This window comes from Xenopus laevis, chromosome 9_10L, assembly GCF_017654675.1.
Source record: "Xenopus laevis strain J_2021 chromosome 9_10L, Xenopus_laevis_v10.1, whole genome shotgun sequence".
Lineage (NCBI taxonomy): Eukaryota > Metazoa > Chordata > Amphibia > Anura > Pipidae > Xenopus > Xenopus laevis.
Window position 1 is genome coordinate 86,057,350 of NC_054387.1, and position 19,208 is coordinate 86,076,557.

Sequence of the window (19,208 nt, forward strand, 5' to 3'; positions counted from 1 at the left end):
CTTGTCGTTGTGCAGTCAATGGGTTTTGTCGCAGTCTTTGCAGTGATGGCTAGTGGTAATTTAATATGGGATTTGGTCATCTAGATCAGAGATGTTTGGAGCTGGGCCCATAAATAACTCTAGGGATGCTTCTGGAGAATTGACAATGTAGATCAAATCCCAGGCAAGTAAAGACTGAATGGCTGCATCGTTTTCATTCTAGAAGTAACAGTGCTACCAACCCCTAACATTTCTGATTTGTCTGCTCTGCAGAATCATCCAGCCTCAGATATCTGAATATAATAATTTGGGTTCTTGGGCTTTAAGAATTGGATTAAATTGTTGGAAAATGTAAACTCACAACATTTTATATCCAAGTTATCTGTGTCACACTTTCAGCTTCATTTAATATAACAGGCAAAGGTTATTAGCAACTAATATGTCAGTTGAAAAAATCCCCCCTTTTGACAAACTCAATCAGACATATATGATTTCTCAGATTGAGAAGAAACCATTACAGTCTACTTCTAACCCACAGGGACCATTTCTCAACCCTCACAGTGTCATTGAACCCCTCCCCCTGTTCCATGTTGAAGAGTTGAATTTTGGGGTTTATGTCCCTCCATTGTCTTTGATTGGAGGTGCACATATTCTCTGTAATGCAGAGAAACTTCAAAAGGGTCCCTTTAGGCATCATGTATGATGCAGATCACAGTATGCAAAGTGCAAAAAGAAAGGTTTTTTTTGCACTTTGCATATTGCATTCTGCTTTGCTTTTTTTAGCAAGCCCCTTGAATACGGAACTGATTGTGTGAGTCAGCTCTGCATTGGTGAGAGGCAGGAGGGGGAGGCATGTAGGCATCAGTTTAGTTAAGGAGTTAGGGAGCGGCCGAAGGCACACCCCACAACAGAGCTCAGTCTTTAACCCCTACCCAATAGCAGGCAGTAAGTCAGGGCTCGGCAGAGACATTCCCAAGAAGTACCCTAAGGATAAGGATAGCTGGGCCTGACCCAGGGTGAAGGCACACAAAATTATATTGTACCTGCTCTCGAGACACAGGCCTCCTGAAACACCAAATAGTGGAAATCCAGTGCAGGACTTCCTTTAGTAGCAGAATGGGGTTACACAAGGTACCAAGTCCTTAATAATATTCCACCTAAGCAAAGCACTTGGACATACACTCACACGTTACTGTATGACACTAGTTTACATACAACATTTTGTACAAGGCAGGATTATGACCCAACGTGGGGTAGGATTATGATACAATTAGGTGGGGCTGTGACGTAGTGGCCAACACAGACCAAAAATTTTATTTGGAGGCAAGTTTATGGAGAGGCGGAATAGAGGAGAAGTGGGGGATAGGGGCAGAATAAATGGGGATTACAAATTTACCAGCAAATACATTGTCAGCATCTTTGTGATATCAGCACTGGCTGCTATTTTATTAACTAGGCCAGAGACCACTATGCACAGACAGTTTTTTTAAAATCTGCAGACATAGCCTATAAGAGATTAGAACAGAATTCAGACATTACTGAAACTTTAACAATGATCTTTCAGCATGTGAAATCTTTTAGCACTTTCATCACTATATGATTATCATCAGCTTCAGTGGACAATAATTTAAAGTCACAGGACAGCTTTTACTATTGCAAGATCTAGATTGTATGCAGCACCAAGCAGGGTCCACTGGAATTATGACAGATTCCTGAATATTAAAACAAGATAAAATCAGTAAAGAATTAGAACAATATATCTGAACAATGGTTGTGACATAATGTTTTACTCGCTGAATAAGTGCCGTAAGAGCCCCTGAAGAGTTAAAAATAGCAGTATGGTAAATTACTGAATTACTGAACTGCAAGGCTCAATTGATTTACAAAGCTCCTAGATTAATGAATCCATTCACTCATTTTGTATTATGTACTGCTTTTATCTTTCGTTCTTTCTAGAGAAGTCATCTTGCAACAGACTACTGTTCTAACCTTAGTTCATTGCAAGTGCAAACTCCCCTCGCTGCCATACATTCAGCCATATCCGAGGCATCCATGTATGGAAAACTCCAATTATAGTTCATACATGTGTTTTGCCAAAAGGGACTCCACACCGCCTGATGGCTACAGATACTCACTCAAGTCTCATATTGTTATACAAGGAAGCTTGTTCATTGCTTTGGTTTGTATTCCATATATTCAATACTCATTCATTTCAGAACACTGAAAGTGATTTCGTTTTGGAAATCTAGTTGCAGGATTCCAGCTAATTTTAGGCAAAGCCAACAGACTGGAGTCTTGGGGAAAAAAGACAATAGTATTTGAGAAAATGGGGGGTGGGAAAGGATTATGTGTATTTTCACAAATAGTGTTAATTTAATAGAAATTAAATTTTTTTGCTATAAAAAAAACACTGTAGAGGCGATTTACTTTCAGGCAGCACAGAGCAGCCATAGGGCCAAAGTAGGGGTGGGAGAAGGGCGCCTATGTAGCTTAAGGCCCAAAATATCTTAATGACCTCTTGTATTTGTCTGTAAAAACAGTGATTTGCATCTAAGAATTGCACTTTTCACATTGGGCTTACTTCATGGAGCCCTCTGTTACCAGAGTTAGTGTTGGTATTCACTGGTATCAGATTTTCAGAAACTTGGATAAAATGTTGTTTTTTTTTGGGGGGTTTGCAGAACATTTAATAGGATAGGCAGCAATGTACTGTACATAACTTGCCTTGGGGCAGGTGTAAAACTCGGGTGCAGTTGGGGGGGGTTGGAAGAGAGAGAACAGAAAGCAGTTGGGGAATAAAGGGGCTGTGTTGGCCATGCAGCAACTTTGGGGGGAGGGTTGGGGTTTATACAACAGGGGATGGGGGCACACAGGACAGTGGTTCAAGTAGTATTGTCTTGGACACCAATGCTACTTGGCCCACCACTGCCCGGACCTAACTTTTGTAGCTTTATCCAACGCACAAATGCTGTGATTTCCTGACCTTCTGGCTGGTTCTGGTATGAGTCAATATTTAACTTTGAACTAATGGAAAACACCATATTTGGGTAGTTTGTAGTAGGAAAAAAATAATAGGTTGAGGAAACCATTATATTTCAAAAAGCTATCAAAAAATGAGATTACAAAGAATGTAGGTACAACAAGTTGTTGGACTGCACAAGCTATTTGCACAAGCCAGTTTCGCTCCTCTGTTTGGGAATAGGTCTGAGTAAGTGATTCTTTTAGTAGTAACGTACACAGTTATCAAAGTTAGACACATTGTGGGCTTTGGAATAATGATTATGGAGCTACTAAACATTCCTCTGAAATTGCTTTTGGCAGCTAAGAATGTGGGCATCCCTTCACTGTGATATATGGTCAGCAAAATTAGAGAGGGTCAGCATTACAAACAGACGTGAGAGAACATTACTTTTTGCCTCAGATGCAGAACAAGAGGGAGACTTTAGCACAAAAGGCAAAAATTATTCACGATAACCATTTTATTTGAAACTAGGCCATCAGACCTTTTATGTTATGTTATGTTCTTCTATCCCAGATATGGTTTAACTCCCACCATGTTATGGAATAGTGCCATAAATAGCTTAGAGAAACAGCCTAGCAAGCATTAGGCACGTTGTGCTCCTTATTCAGAAGGAACAGGCACAAGTGAGTTACAGAGGGGCTCAAAAAAATCACAACTGGGCAGTCACAAAATGTATGAAAATGTGTATAGCACTATGTAGTACACACACTGGCATGATTTAAAAACAGCTGCAAGATAGTATGCAAGTCATCATTCCTAAACCATTCACAGAGGATTGCTTGACCCTTAGCTTGTCGATAACAGAGAACCTACTTTGTCAGAATAAAAGTTAGTTTAGTGAATTAGCGTTGTCCTGGCGAATCTACACCTGACGAAGTGTTGCAAAGTGGCTGCTATCGCTAATTCGGTGCTTAGTGAATCTGCCCCATAGATTCAACATTTGCAAGTTTAATGCAAGTCTAGGGGATACATACATTTTAGGCAACGTGCAATCCAAGTATGAAGCACTGTGCTGGCAGGTAAAGGTATAATGACTTATGCTAATAGCCATAGCTTCAAGGAATTTCCTAAAATTTGATGTATATTTAGCGAATAACTGGCCCAGAGAATGACCAACAGAATAGAAAAGGTAAACCTTAGGCTCCAAAGGGGAGCATCTTGCAGCAACTGTTATAATATGAAAGAATTAAGTCTAACAATAACACATAATTGTTACATATTATTCATTTTCCCAGTGATAGATCCTTTTGGCTATCATAGTTTCGTTTAGAAACGTAAAATTAAAAATAACTAACAAAGCCTAATTTTTGGCAAGAAAAAAAAGGTATAGACGATTGTCGCTTATCAATTGCTCAAGTTTCTACTTAGTATTTTCTGGAGTTATGCATTGTATGCTGACAGCGCCTGGTATGTGGGCTGCTTGGCAGCTGGTCAAACCTTGAAAACTTAAACATATTTCCAACAAGACAGGGCGATGAATGATTGCCCACAATTATAAAACACTTAAAGGGAAAATATGCTTAATAAATGCATCTTGGCTTGTAATTATTTTTAACACACAAAGCAGATACGGATATATCCAAGCTTTTATTTTCTATGTATAAATATATATTTAGCAGCTGCAGATTTCTATGCTTTGAAGAAGCAACTCGGCAGCTTCTACACTTATTGTATGTATAACTAGGGCTGCTATCAAGGAGGTACGGGGGGACTGTGGTCAGCGGCCTGGACAAATTTTTGACCCGAGGTTAAGGCCCAGCCAAGTAGCAATTAGTGGGTGGCACTGATGGTGGGATATTTCCTGGCCGCTGCTGTTTAGCTTTAAAAGTGGTATTGCCTGGTGGGTGCAGGCTACCATTAAAAGTAGTATTCTTCACAGTTTTGCGGAATCTTCTGGATATATTGCCTCATTGAAAGTAATTTTGTATGGCAGCTTCAGGAAAGAATTGGAAACAGCACTAGAAGAGTCTGCAGTGTAGATCTGTATTCTTAGGGATCATGAAGGTAGTGTTGGTATTCACTGGCAGCTACAAGATTGCAGTGGAAGTGCTACCCCAGAGCCTACAGAATAGTATTGGTACCAGTATTCCCTGGCAATATGTTGGTTTCCCAGGAGTCCCAAAGTTGATATAGCAGTATATACAACATAAAATTTGGTGCCTACATAGTCCATGAATAGGATTGTCTTTGAATCAGAATTTAGTTTACATGTCACTTATTATGTGTGTGTGTTGTAAGTACAGTATATAAGACAAGTCATTTTAGCCATGTTGGTGTGACACAAGATTCTCATACAACTTGTGAACATTCATTCTTGGCTCAGGGCCATCATGAGGACCTACATCCACATACATGGAACAGCCTACTTAGCAAATAAGGAGTTAACGGAGTCCTGAACTGACCGTCCCTGGAGAGCTCCCCAGTTGGATCTGCAACTTATGTTGGAGGAGAATGCCTGGCATTCCCCTAGCTGCCTGGAGACGCATTTCACTACGACTGAATTAGAACTCCTTGAGCGGATGAGCCTTAGGTGCTAAGCAAGATGTGAGCTATAATGAGCCTCACCAGTTGTTCCACCTCTCTCCCACTCTCAGCCTCTAAATGGACAAACCAACAGCCCAAGGACTATAAAGCATCAGTCAGGCGTTAAAGCTCTGTGATTCTTGTCATTCTATTGTCTTTAGTTATTGTTGGAAACAAACAAGAACCACACTCTGCGTGCAAAAATGATCGTTCATGGTCATTTCACATAGAGATGGGTGGGCCTGTGTAAGTCGTTAATTATAGTTGCACATACCTACTCCTCTGTTTCCCCAATTTACTGTACACTGCTGCTATACCTTGCATGTGCACACAGCATACAGACAACGTGGACTAGCTGTGCAGTTGAATTTCATGGAAACTGTGCACAGTGCAGCAATGACAAATGCGCGTCAGATAAACTGCAGTAGTATTATGGGCACAAGTTTGCATTATATTACAATGTAGGTTGGAGATAGCTATTATACTGCGGGGGCAGAATTTGCTGATTTTACAGTCTAAACAAGAAAGGGGAGATTTTATTCCAGTGATGTGTAGATTTAACTAAGCTGACAGCAATATGTGAATAGTTACAATAGGTCGGTATATATAGGGCATAGGTGTGTACTTTTGGGAGACAGCAGCTTTACGATATGCCGATTAAATCTGACACCTGCCACATTGGCAGTGATGGTTTAACTGCATTGGGAAGAACTGTACTTGTAACAGACAATGAACTGTACTTATAACCAGGCCATTATCTTGGCAGCCTATATGAATGTGGGAATGGATACCCAGTGAGATGTATATAATATTAATAAAAATACAATCTAACTTACCTTTTTCAAAAAAATAAATAAAAAAGGCTTTTTCATGCAGACTGATCACCTAAAGATAAAATAGTTGCATGCTTACTACATCCCAGGCAGTACACATAATTATCATTTTCCCAATTGCCTGAGGACACTTTGACACTTTCCTGCAGCACTCTGAGTCTGTGTTGAAAATATACACCATTTATAGATAGGATGTTTCATTCATCCCTTGCATTCTTCTATTCAAATGGTATCTATCCACAGTCAATGATGATCATAAATAGATTCTGATACTGCCGGGGCTGTCTGTTTAGTAGGATGAGAATGAGTTTGAAATGTGTTTTAAAAGGGAACTGACAAGTGTTTAAAAAGCCATCAGAAAGTGAGAAAAAGTGACAGTAGTCTAAAGCGAATTAAAAGCCTTCTTTAAAGTGGTATCATAATATGTTGTTAAGATGATAATTGTATCACTGTACTCTAATTCAAACTCACTCATTATGACACCTTGTCCTTTGTTGGACCTCCCTCTTTTTGCATCTTGCACATCCTCTTAAGAGTCTCTCTGTGACTTAACATGTACAGTACTAGCATCAGTGCTAGCGGTTACAGGGTAATAGACTGAAGTGATGAAACTACGCTTCTTGGAAGCCTCATTCCAGCATGAAACTGGATATTGGCCTGGCCCATTGGGTGTCACATAACAGGAACACCCTGGTCAGTAAAATACAAGTGTTCCTAGGCTAACTAGCCAATCAATATGCTGATTACAAATTCATATGGCTACAGAAATCACGAGCAAAATCATGGGTCTTATATTACAGCATGAAAAAACACACTAGGTGCTTGGACAGGGACATTTATAGCACTTCCATATAGAAGCAGAACATTTGCAAAAAACAAAGTCCAACACATCAGCCTCAGTTATTACAAGTTCACTTTATTCTAAGATTCAGAAGAAGATGGCAAAAAATTAGAAAAGTATACTTCATTATAAGTATACAAAGTATATATAATGAAGACCAAACGAAAGGTTGCTTAGAATTGGACGTTCTATAACATAATAAAAGTGAATTTAAATGTGAACCACCCCTTTTAATTATACTTAATGCCTAATATCATTAGTTATGTGCTTAGTGATGTTACGTATATTGCTTGTTAATAAAAACTTTAAAAACTTTAAAATGTAAGTGACTTAGATGTGATCTTAGAGTTTGATGACCTTCACATACATCTATCCCCACCAAGTTGGCACAGGTCATAGAACTGTCTTAACCCAGCTGATTCTTGGGAAGGGGCCTGCTGCTTTGAGCCTGTATCATATGTTACCTCTAATATCCTTTTATTACACAGTATGGGATACATTATTTCCCCATGCATCTCCTCTCATTGGAACTGTATCCATAATTGTTAATGTAGTGCTTTAACCTGAGTATTGAGGGATTAACTGCGTCCTTGTCTTTTCCCACCTGTCAAAACGTTTTGCAACTGAATTCCTGCTTGCTATGGAACATCCTATTTATAGCATATACAGATCTTCCTGCATTTCACAAAACAAAAAAGATACGTGTGACAACAGACAAGCCCATGTAAGTTCACGTCCCATGGAGCCACATTTATAAGTATCACCATTGAAAGATTGGTCTTCTTATATACTCAACCAGCTACTTTTCTGCGTGGTTCTCTCCCTTGTTTTACACCCCTGTGGGGTGTTATAGGTGATTTCTAAATATCCCATTGAAAATCTCTTCTCGTTGCTTTCAGTGGAAGCTTCATTCAGTCTTACACACTGAACTCCTTTCTCTACTCACACTGAAGGCCACATTCTAGGCTATTATCTCTATTTAATCGACTACCCTCCTTCCAGATCATGCTATCTAATGTATATTTTTATTACTTTACACCAGTGATCCCCAACCAGTAGCTCGTGAGCAACATGTTGCTCACCATCCCCTTGGATATTGCTCTCAGTGGCCTCAATGCAGGAGCTTATTTTTGAATTCCAGGCTTGGAGGCAAGTTTTGGTTGTATAAAAACCAGACGCACTGCCAAACAGAGCCTCAATGTAGGTTGACAATCCACATAGGGGCTACCAAATGGCCAATCACAACACTTATTTGGCACCCCAAGAACATTTTTCATGATTGTGTTGCTCTCCAACTCATTTTACTTCTGAATGTTGCTCACGGATTCAAAAGGTTGGGGATCTCTGCTTTACACTAATAGGCTTAGGCATATGTAGTAATAGACCCACTACAATTTTAGGCATCACTAGTACCCAAGCTTGCTCAAATGAATACCCTCCAGTCTGAATATGATAGCTTTCCTCTATAATAATACCCTCTTATCAATTCTTGACACCCTTGTTCTTCCCACCACCTTCCACACATCTACTGAAACCTCAACCCTGGCATACCAACTCAACTTCCTAACTTATAAGATGCTGATGATCAGCCAAATACCAGCCAAGAAAGCCATAATATGACCTTAAATGCCATTAATAAAATATATTTGTCCTGCTATAACAGAGGATAAATAATGGTATCCGTTGAATCTCCTCTTGGTTCTCTTGCCAGCACATCATCTATCCATCATCCACTTTACTTGTTGGTATTCATCAAGGCTTTGTCTTGGGTTCCTTGCTCCTCCTCACCCTATGACATGCCTCTTGGAAACCTGATTCATTTGAATGCTGCCTTTATTCCCCTACCTTCCTCATCTTTCATTTTGTTCTGTTCTACCATGTGTCACAAAATTCCTTTCTGGTGTCTACTTCTGCATGTCACAGCACTACCTAAAGCTATAAATTTCCTCTTGAGTTAATTTCAGATTAATTAAAGCCCTGAGCAATGAAATACCTTACAATTAAAAACAAGCTAATTTAAGCTTTTTTATATTCCTGTACTCTATTATGATTATCAGTAACATCAATAACTTCTCATTCCCTATGATGCATTGCGTCATTGAATCATTGTTTAAACATAATGACACTGGGCCACCATTAATAATGATGCTCCATGTAACGATGCAGTGACACATTCTCTTGAGAATTGCTGGTATTATCTCGAAAAATGCAATATACTGTATTTCTGCCATGTGTGATAGTTACAATTGCTTTCGCATTGCAATCAATACTCATGGAAAGCTAATGGCACTTTTCACAGAGAGCTAAAAAAAATGTCCTGCGTTTTTTGGCTTTTTTACCCCATCAGGAATTTGCGTGTTTGGCTGATGCAATTCCTTTCGATGCATATTTAATATATTGGTTATAGTATTGGTATAGCAAATTGGCATTTTCTCAAAAAGAACTTTTCCTACAGGGGGCATAAAAGTCACATGGAAGGTAGCACACCCCTCCATCTTGATGGTCCAGAATCCAGTAATCAAAATAACAACAGTTCAGGCAAAATGGTTCCAAAAAAAGGCATGGTGGTTTGGACGGATCATGTAACTGGGCACTGCATCCCTTATTTCCTATTTGCATCTATGAACAAGCACTTTTGGAATCCAACTAAATAATTGTTTTTTGTTATCTCTACTTTCTTAGAAGGGTTATATTTTATGACTGATATACTTATATTGGGTAAACTTACTGACTACATGTAGATAAACATTCAAATTCTTTATTGATTGTAAGGCACTGCACTTCTCTGATGAGTAATTATGATATGCTCATGCATAAGTCATAATAGGAAATTAATTTTAATAAATATTCAGAAAAATCTAGAGACATTGCCTTCTTATTTACATTATGTTCATGCATTGGACGCGTTAGGCTCCATGTGGGGTGATTGATATTTTTAATATTTTAATATGATACAATAAATGTAATTTTTATAACAGCATGAATATAAAGAACGTTTTTTTTTGGTTCCTCGTGCATTGGAAGTGCCATATATTTCATCAACCAGTCATCAAAAGACCTCCATACAACAGTGGACCAACAATCAGGAAATAGGGGAAATGCTTGCTTGGCTTTATCCAGCTGTTACATTTGCAGTACATTTTCATAAATGTAATTCATACCTCTTAGTGGGTGAGTATAACAGCTACAGGTCTGGGACATTTATAAATATATCCAAAACTAAGATAATGGAATATGGGGGTGGTCGTATACGACAAAGAGTATCTGACCATAAGCTGCTCTTCATTTTCTGTGGTTTACAAGCTGTCTGGCAGTGATGGGGTCTAGCCGGTGTGTGCTGTAGGTAATACAAACATAATTTGTTATCATTTTTGTGCTTTACCTTCTGCTAGAAGATTGTGGAGCGGAAGTATGCTATACGCATTTACTGGAAGGATTGCAATTCTAAGACTCAAGGTCATTCCCTACACAGGAACCCTGGAATGGCCACCTGCCATTGAGCAAACATGTGGTTGTGCTGTGAGTAGCATTTAGAACGAGAGTCTTGGTAGACTGACTTCGATTTTGATTATGTCTCAGATGTCAAGCAACACCAGGGGCGTAACTATAGAGGAAGCAGACCCTGCGGTTGCAGGGGGCCCAGGAGTGTAGGGGGCCCAGTGAGACCCTAATTAATTAGCAATTTTAATATATCTTGGTAAAATAGGCCAACTTATAAATAGTTTGGGGCCCTAAATTGAATTTGCTATGGGGCCCAGTAACAACTAGTTACGCCACTGAGCAACACTGTCCCTTTGTTGTAAATAGGTCCTGGTGTATTAGTCACAGCCCTGTGCCAAGCAGTGTTGTATTAATTTATACTTTGAGCAAAGGCTTTTATGAAATGTTGTTCCTGGATTCTGTCCTTTCCTTTAACGTTCTGAGAAACAAGATATAACATTTTCCCCTTATTGTATAGTAGTTTTGTATAGGTATTCCCCCGTCCTTGCCTTGATTTCTGTGATGGGTTCCTTCACCCGTTCAGTGGCATATTTGCCTCTTTCCCACTTGTTTTCACAAATATAACTGCAAATTTACCTTCCCAACAACTGAACAAATATCGCCCCAGTATTCTCTAAGTGGCATCTTCCTGCAGGGCATCTGCTTAGAAAGCTGAAGAATGAATGACCCTGGTATATATTTAAACACTGCGGTAAATGCTGTCCCTCTCCCTCCCATTGCTCGGAAGCTAAAATAAAACCTTGTAAGGAGCAGTAGAGTTAAATGCGAAGAAGCGGCAAACATGGGGTGGGGGAAGGTCGAAGTGAACATGCCAGCTGCTAGTGGGGCTATCATTTCTTCAGCTGCTGCCATTATTTTCAGAAACACATCCAGGTTGTCATGTCACACCGGCAAGGAGAGCAACAGTCTCCAAGCGCCTCTAGCAGCGGATTAGACAGAGAATTAGGCAGCAAATTAGACAGTAAACGCTTGGCCCAGATAGTTTCCTCAGTCACTGCAATCTTTCAGAACTTAACCTCTATTAGATTAATGTGACAGGCCAATATAATTAGAAGACATTAATTTAATTATGTTGTCCAATGTTTGGAAAAAAACTGCTAATGAAATAAGACCCTTTATTCACTTACAATAGGGCAACTTCCACTCAAAGCCTTGATCATAATGCAGAGTGAAGGGCCAGTGTCTGCTGAGGGCACAAGAGAATAGAGAAACTTGTAGGAATCCTGACTGACAGACAAACTTAATATAAGTGTATAGATATTTTTTATAAAGGGTGTTGGACTGGGGACCCTGAAAAGAGTTTGACCTGGGCCCCAAATTTGAATAACACTTTTCCAGTTTAGTATGCGTTTATATTATTAGTCTAGATTTAGTCTTCATATTATTAGCATAAAGGTATATATACATATGATGAACGTTAAATTATCTACATCTTGGAGATACAGAACTATCTCATAATACAGTAATAAACATTAATTAAGTGCAGCTCATGGCCCAAAGCGCAAGAAAAGGCCAATTTTTTACAGTTTTGTACCCTGCTCCACAAAACAAATAGAGTACAAGGACTGCATGTATTTGACTGTGTTGTATTCAGGAGGGTTAAGTTGGAGGTGGCATGTTGGCATCAACTATATAACCTCCTGCGCCAGCAAAGGCTGGAACAAGGGGTACGGAAAAAAGGAATGGGTAACTGTTAGGGGTGCAGTGAATATACTAATTGGCCTGAATTACCCTAGTTTTGCCCTGTTTGTAGGTCCAGAATTCAGTGGGGGAACAGTGGTGGTCCAAATGCCAAGGAGACAAGCATGGGGGGTAAGGTCATGTTGGGCTTATTGGGGCAGGGGCTTGCCTTGGGCTCCCTCAACCTTAGGGATCTTGAGTTGCTAATTTTCATATTCATTGCATATTCATAACATTTCATACTGAGAGATATTTTCAGTGGAAAACTGCTTGTTTAATTTGAAAATAATAAAAACATTTTGAAATAAAAAAGATCATCTCCATTGTGGTTCCATAGGTTTCTCCCTTCCACCACCACCACCAGTAAGATGATGACCAGTTTTGGGCATGGCTATGCATAGCAACTGATAACAAGAATATTTATAAAATGTGTCATCATGTACATTCAGCAAATTATAGAGTCTTGAAATCTTATTGAGCACCAGGTTGCAGTGAGAGAGTCAGTGTGATAAAAGGATTTTATCATTTTACTTCAAACTAACAAATTCTTGTCTCTTAACCAATTCATAAGAACTTTCAGCATCTTATCTAGCACATGCTGACAAATAACATGACATATATGTTGATAAATTTGATGGCCATGGGCCTTTTGAATCCTGAATTGAAAGCCATTTTTGAAAACAGCAGAAAAGAAGAGATTTTTTTAATATTTAATTATAAAATCTCACATGAGGCTAAACATATTGTCAGTTTCCCAGGTGCCCCCAGTCTTGTGCTCTGATAAAATGTAGTCACTCTTTTCTGCTGCACTGGAAGTTGGAGTGAAATAACCCCATCCCCTTCCCCCAGAAGTCCATCAGCAGAATAATGGGAAGGTAACCCGATAACAGCTTCCTGACACCTGGAAAAGAATGCTCCCATGCCCCACCTAATGGTAGATATGAGAACAGCACTTAATAGTAAATATCCAAGTCCTGCTAACCAAAGTCGTGACTCCTTCAGTTACATTGACTAAGAGAAACAATAGCCTGTCTGAAAGTAGTTCCATTGTGAAGTGCTGGCTCTTTCTGAAAGCACATGACCAGGCAAAATGACCTGAGCTGGCTGCCTCCACACCAATATTACAGCTATGTACACAGTATAATTTAGTAATAAAAACTATACTATAAAAATCATGACATAATACATTTAATGATAGAAGTGCTTAATTACAGGTTCGATAGTTCTGCCAGTAGAAAAAAGAAACCCCCCAAATCTCTTAGAATGACATGATATACACACCAGGTCTACTGCATGGTTCCCGAAAAATCTAAATGTGTAGAAACAAGGAGGGGACAAAATTATGAGGCACTAAAATGGTTGCACAGCAGAAAACATTGCCAGGCTCATGTGCATTGCTCACTGTAAGGCACGCAAGGCAACTGGTTACCCTTCACCAGGGGACCAACAAAATGGGGATTCTTGTATGTCTGTGTATCAATGTGTATCACTAGGGACTGAGGTGCATGATAATTCTGTTTTATACATGCTGCAAGTCAGATGTGCCAAAAAGTATGTAAAGTATGTTTATCTGTGGGAAATTGCATTATTGTAAGTCATTCCTTCTTGAAAAGAGACCTATCTGTAAATAAAGGGAAAGGGTGCCAGTATATTCCCTAGCTGGCATGTGGTCATTCATAAAACCAGTCATGACTCTCATTTCCCTGTGCTGACACCTACTTAAAAATATTGGCAATATGCCAGCCACTCTTCCTTTCTCTCATGTCTTGACCCTTGCTTTTCTTACAGCAACATTTTGGGGTGCAATGCAATTGTGATAAATATATTGCCCTTAGAAACAAAGTTATTCAGCAAAGTACAACTGCATTTCAGTTTACTCCTGGTTTTTTTATGTGTTGTGTGAGTATTGCTTTGTAGGTACACTTGGTAACATTTTCTATAAAGTGAAACTTTATGGTATATTTTTGAGCTTTTGAAGAAAAAGAAAATCTGCTTTTGTTGGCATAAATGTAGAGGAAGCACACCCTGCGACTGTTGAGGAGTCAAGGAGGTATAGTGGGGCTCTGACTTACAGTAAAGTCTTACATTAGAAGTTTACATTGATTTAGCTGTGGGCCCTGTGCCTTCTGGTTATACCATTATGGTCTTTATTTAGGGGCGATTCTGTCCCCTGTGCTGCCCTGAGGCACAGGGGCCAGAATATAACTGACACTGTGAATTTAGCTCACAATTTTAAAGGGATGCAAAATACTAGAAGTCACTATAACAGCTGCAGTGTTGTAGATATAAATGTACAGAAATGTGCAGTGTATTTTATGTGAGTCATGTGGTGGAAAGATGGATGATGGGAATTGTCTTTGGCTGAGGCCCATCAGGAGATGCTCTAAAACTCTGGCAGACCAAGTCTGACTCTGCTTGCCCAATGCAACAAATTCAAACAATTGAATTTTGCATAAGAGTTTGCATAAAAGTACATAGTACATCGTAAAACAATTTACCATTCTATTTTACACAGATATGCCCTATGTATATTGAAAAATGATTAATTCCCTGATCTTGAAATCTAATAAAGGTTGCATTTTAGGGAACTGTGGGAACTGTTCATGCAAGACATCTCGATTTACAAATGAACCTGTTTACAAAGGTAGAGGTATGGATTCTGAGAAAAACATAATATTTTGCATTAGTGCTCTATAATAGTAAGATTAAGGAATGCTGAAAAAGTTCCCAGTGGCTGAAACATGTCACATACACATCCCTTGGCAATCTCCGACACTAAGATCTTATTCATTCAGCTATCAGCTTTTATTCAAGCTATTATATAAAGACTTAGTAGATCACGAGAGTCGGAAGAAGCAAAGCAGGTGCCCAGAAGGAAAATAAATGTTTTTTTATTATGCACTAAAGTGTGATAATCCTTCATTAGAATTTCTTTCAGTGCTCACATAGATGAGAGTCGTTATCCAGGCACTACAAAATATTCTCCGTCTGCCTTCAAGTGTCTCCACTGACTGCAACCCGAAGTGCTAATTCCTCAGAGATCCAGGGATAAACAGAGGGAAATGCATTGTGTCCACAGAAAGGTCAAACTACAATCCAAGATTTATTAAAAGAGGTACATGAGTAATCTGATGTGGCAAGTAGCAGGCAGACTGGGTAGCAGAAGTAGAGCATCTGCTTAAGAATTATCGAGGGCACATCCAATGGGAGAACCCTGATATCACTTTTGGGTGAAGGTCATTAAAATAAAGGCATCAATATACCCAGGATAGTATGTGTTACAAGATGTACACACAAGTCTCTAAAATATTATTGCTTGCATCAAATGGACATTATATTTTTGTATTCACATAAAAATTTGCTGTTGATGATGATTCATTAAAAAAGTTTTTGTTTAAACCAAGACCTTATTTAAACCAAAACAAAAGTTCTGTGATTTAATGCTTTTTTTGGTGTTGATTACAGGACTTCTTTTCACTACTGAGCACTGGGATTCAGGGATTTTCTCTCTGGTGCACGGCTCAGCGGCAGTGTTAGTTGTGATTAGTGTATAGCTAAGTGAAGTATTTTTTCAGCTCTTAGCTATCTGCCAGCCCTTTCTTGTAAAAAAAACCTATATGAGTATTTAATAATTTAATTGGTTTCGGCAAATGAAATACATATTGCTGTTCCCTTTAATACCATGGAACAAACGATGGCATTGTTTACGGCTTGATCCATGGACTGTGTGCCTTTTTTTGCTTGAAATTACTTATATACAGTAAAACACCTAAAGTGTTCTTCACAAAGCTGAAAGACAAGCCCAGACCTACTATGTAATAATGTGACACAGAAGTGCAATGGATCAGTGGGAAAATATCATGTTGGGTAAAAAGAAGGGATATCTTATGCTTTTGGGAGGCTGTAAACTGCCCACATTCCTAAACTATTTTGCAGTTTAGCATGTAGCAATTCATGGGAATAGTAACGGCTGAACCACCTATGTCTGTAAAGAAAAAAACATTATTACCTTACTGTGTACTGTTGTGTAAGAGTACCATGATTACAGGCCCTGGATAGTAAAAATCCTTCATCCCGGTGGGCCTCAGCCCTTGTGGGCCCAACTGACCAGACCTGGTACCCTCCTAGAAACGTTTGTACTACAGCTGCTGCCACCTGACCTCCCACCTAGTCCCATTGGCGGCCACAGGAAGAGGAAATAAGGTATGCATGGCGCCACTGCAGGGGTAGGGGGGGTTGCAGCTGGGGCAGAAGCCCAGGATGGGTGTGGTGCCCCTAGAGCGGCAGCCCCAGACTCCAGTCCAACACTGATAGGGGATATGTATATCTGTAGGCTTATAATCTTTACTTGAACAGCAATGCACTCAGGAGCTTATATAACCTGCATCTGGGGAAACCTTCCTGTATCCTAATGTTTTGATTCCAATATAACCTTGCACTCCCATGCACCTAACCCCAAGAGGCAGGACTGTTTTATAGAAGTGGCATTCTCTTACCATCTTGCTGACATACCATGAAAGCACTTGGGAGAGGAGCAGGGTTTTCCTGGGTTACCACCATCCTCCCTTGCACAATATGAATTGTACTTTGTGTGATTTAACTAAAGTGCATTTCTAATTTGTGTGAAATAGCAAATACACAATGTATATACCCTGCTTTTAAAATGCCAGAAATCATATAAACCAAAGCCATGATTTCATGAGACACATCTGTTATATGCATACACACACACACACACACACACACACACATATATATATATATATATATATACACAATTCATTAATAACAAACCGCACTCCGAGGACTTTATCCGTGAAAAAAATCAAAAATTTTAGATTTTTTCATGGATAAAGTCCTCGGAGTGTGGTTTGTTATTAATGAATTGTAATGTTTTGTTTAACCTGCACCCAGGCGTTTGTTGGCTGGTTTTGAGTGCACCCTACCTGGACTTAATTCCCCTAAAGTAATGGCTCACTCTCCAAAAATGCATTTTTTCTTTCTGTGATTTTGGGATTTCGAACTTAGCATGATAATGTCAGATAAAGATAAATCAATGCTGCCAGTCAAATATTTTTTTTAACTGTTTAATAGCCTGCTCTGGAGAACTGGCTGACTACAAAGGGCCAGTTATAGCATAAAACTTGAATACTTTTGGGAAGGACTGAAACAAGATGTTGGCACAAAGATGCCAAAGGTTTTTTTCTAAATATAAAACCTTTCTCAGCACAGATTTACAAGGACATGAATTATGGCTGTGATTGCTGTGCACATATTAGAGGAAACAGCTGGAGTTTGCAGCCCTATTTTATCCCAAAGTCACCAGAAAATAATCCATGTCTTGGGAAGGAGCTGAGCAAGGAGCTTTTCATTCACAGACAGGGAGAGATGATGAGAGTGATTGGGTTTGGCACAACTTCTTTACACGTACAGGGGCAGGACAAACACACACACGGGGGCACACACTGCATGTCACTCACCACTGCACCGGGCACTTATTAACGGATGTGTCATTCTCTTCTTGCAATAGAACACTCCAATACATTGCATATTTTATTGGATAAAGTTGGCAACAGTGCAGAATGCACTTATACTGATGCAGTATGATGCTATATAGAAATACAGGTATGGAATCCATTATTTGGAATGTTTTGGGACCTGGTGTTTTCTTGGCGAAGAGTTAATTAGAGCACCATGTCTTATGCCTACTAAAAAGGAAATCAGTTAAAAATAAGAACAGTTTGCATAAATAGAGAATTGGAGAATTGTGAATAATTGATTGCAGGATTATAGATCCAATCCCTGTATGTAATTATGTTATTTAACATTGGGGAAGTCTTTCTACCTACACGCAAGCATACACTAAGGTCACACACACATACATGGAAATATATACTTTGTACATACCATATATATATATGTGTGTGTATATATATTTTAATTATATGTACTTATGTATATGTCATCCTAGATAATTGTATCCTACACCGAAGGTTCATCCTTTCTTCAATACTTGCTTTGTGGCTTTACTCTCATCTTGTAGGATGCACAATATGAAATTAATAAAGCTCCTTTTCGATATGTAATTAATATACAAAAAGCAGCAGCATCAGGAGGCGTCCGATAGGATGGGGCCTGTGCGTACAGTACATTCTCTATGAAACAGGAGGAGGTGACAAGGACGACTTGCCATATACGTCTGCCTTTATTTTTAAACCTTCTGCTGCCTCTCTCTGCTTGATCAACAGTTTCTGAAAATGAAAAAGAAGAGAATTGGGGGGAGGAGGAAGAAGATTTTAGGATGAGGGAGGATTGGGGGGGTCCATTATAACTCGGGTGCTACATACCAATCCTTTAGGTAAAAAATTCCTGAATGAAATCAAATCTATTGAGAGGCTTTAGGAATATTTAAAGTGTTAGTTGCTGGGAATGAGGGGAGGTGGTGAAGGAGGAGGGAGGTGTAGGAGGGAATATTCATGATTAATGGGCAAGTAATAAATTCCAGTAGGGGGGGGGGAAAGGGAGCAGAATGTTCCCACCTGTAACAAAACGTCAATAACTGCTTTCCAGGCTTCTTTATCATGTGTGTTTGTCCTTTGCTCATCCTAAATACCCGTGGAGGTTAAAAAAAAAAATAGGTCCCATCGGTTGATGTTGCTCTGACCCTCATATTCCATTTATAGACTTAGCCCTCATGACATCCTCCTTGTCTGGGGAACTGTCCAATCCAGCAGCATGAGTGGAGATTGTGTTATGTACTGAGTGAAATATAAATATGGCCTTATAGTGAAAAACACATTGGATCCCACTTCTAAGCTCTGGGCTGAAG